The 2,026-nt window shown below is 55.1% G+C and overlaps 1 pseudogene; it reads right to left on the bottom strand.

Moving 5' to 3' along the window:
* Nucleotides 1-516: 516 nt before the first annotated feature.
* On the bottom strand, nucleotides 517-1,744 carry LOC146863888 (protein CIP2A homolog pseudogene; annotated as a pseudogene).
* Nucleotides 1,745-2,026: the final 282 nt, after the last annotated feature.

Below are 2,026 nucleotides of genomic sequence, written 5' to 3'. Positions count from 1 at the left end.
ACAACGGGAGAGAGGACGTGAGAACAAAGCAAATGGGCAGCCTGTGAAGATTTATGGCCCGATGAGGGAGATAAGCTATGGGTGGTGTGGGGATATTACGAGGGCTGGAAGGGAGGGGCCCCAGAAGAGAGACTTCGGATGGGAGATGCTGTATGTTTTAAGTGAATGTGCTTGTCCTGTGCTCAGGGACACAAAAGAGAGGAAGCGGTCAAGGGGGAGGTGCATGGTGGGGGGGTGACTGAGTGACACAGAGATAACCCACCCCTAAACAAAGCTGATACATTTGGAGCGATGATGTAAAATACAGACACCTCGAGTATTACAAGTTTAGTAAAGCGAAAGCCTGCTATTTATTGTTGCCCTTGCACATTTCAACGGGGACGGCAGGCAGATGCAGTGGCGTGAGAATACTTGTGACAAAATAAAAAACAATTCACATTGTGATGTAATCCGAGCAGCGCTTGGTTTGTTAACATAAATAAATACATCCCTAAAAGAACGCAGTGTGCTGCGATGTCATGGGTCTTCCTCCTCCCGTGGCTGCAGATTATCTACCGTGATGGACAGCAAGAGTTGCATGAAGCGCTCTGTCGTCCCTGCCTCCACCATATCTTCCAACACAGTTCGCAGCAGTTCCAGCACCAGCAGTGGACAGTCAGCATCCAGGGACTGTCCTGCTCAGTGCAGCAGGGCCACTGCCGGCTCCAAGGCCTTGCTTCTGGCTCCCAGCCCCCGTGCTCTAGTGCTCCTGTGACTCCAGGTTGGTCCAGCAGAGTCTGCTGCAGCAGGCGGGGCAGCGGGGGCACTGCACAGAAAGCCAACAGCAGTTCCAACACCTTAGCCGCTGACTCTGGCTCCTTGCTGGGCAACAAGCCCAGCACCTGGCCAAGGCAAGAGTTAAAGTGCTGTAGTGGGTCAAGTAGTCTGCGATGCGGGGGCTGTGCAACATATCAACCAGCAGGTCCACAGAGTACTGGCGGGTTAGTGTGCCTGCACCGTTCACCAGGATATTGAAGATGAGGTGGAAGGTCTGGTGAATGTTGGGTGCCCGGAGGAGCTTCTTGACCACTGTCTCATCCAGAGTTAGACTGGCCAGCACCGACAGAGTAAACACCACCACGGTGAGGCTGCTGTGCACCAGAAAGGCAATGAGTGCCCAGTAGAAGCCCAGCACCTTGGGCAGCGACTTGAACTACGCCTGCAGCGCCGGGTTGCCATGGCACAGGTTGGCCAGTAACCCTAGACAGGGCATGGTCAGCTCATCCTCGGGGGCCTACACGTGTGCCGCCAGGAAACCCAGCAGCTCCTTGGTGTGGGTGCCCCCACACGGGCCTCCCTCTCTGTAGGCTAGGTGCTGCAGCAGTTGAATGCAGGGCAGCAGAAGAGGCTATCCTGCTGGATTTCCTCCTCCACAGTAGCGGTGCATGATAGCTGCCAGTGCACCGCCCTGGCCCTGTGCAGATCTTAGTGCTTTGCGGGTCTCTCCATCTTCTGCCAGAGTCAAGTGGAGCCCCAGGGTGGGCAGGGCCATGGGCGGGCCACAGTTCGCGTCCTTGATCATCTCAACCAGGCAGGTGAGGCTCTTGATGGGTAGCACCTGGCCAGAAGCAAAGTGCTGGGTCAATTTCAGTCTGGCGATGAGCTCCAGATGCCGCTGGAACTGTAGCGCATTTTGCTCCAACTTGAGGGCCTTAGAGTGGCCGGCAGCCAACAGCAGTGACTTGAGGAAGGAGGTTGCATCCATAACCACGGCTCAGGATGCAGCAGAACTGGCAACAGAGACAGTGCGCAAACGGCTGCCGGCGCAGGCTACCGCTCTAGAGGTGATGGTGCGTGCCTGCTCCTCCGAGCATCAGCCCCTAGGCAGACCTAGGGGGCCGCAGCGGCCTCCGCCCCTTACATGAAGTAATGCATACAATATTTTGCTTGGTTAAACCAATACCCTAGCCTTACATTTCAAACTGGCTACACCCTAACACATAAGTCAAAAAGTCTGCACTTTGTTAGGAAAAACTTTTGAAGTAGA

The sequence above is a fragment of the Triturus cristatus genome, chromosome 2_1 (assembly GCF_964204655.1).
Source record: "Triturus cristatus chromosome 2_1, aTriCri1.1, whole genome shotgun sequence".
Classification (NCBI taxonomy): domain Eukaryota; kingdom Metazoa; phylum Chordata; class Amphibia; order Caudata; family Salamandridae; genus Triturus; species Triturus cristatus.
This window is presented reverse-complemented; position numbering and strand designations above follow the sequence as displayed.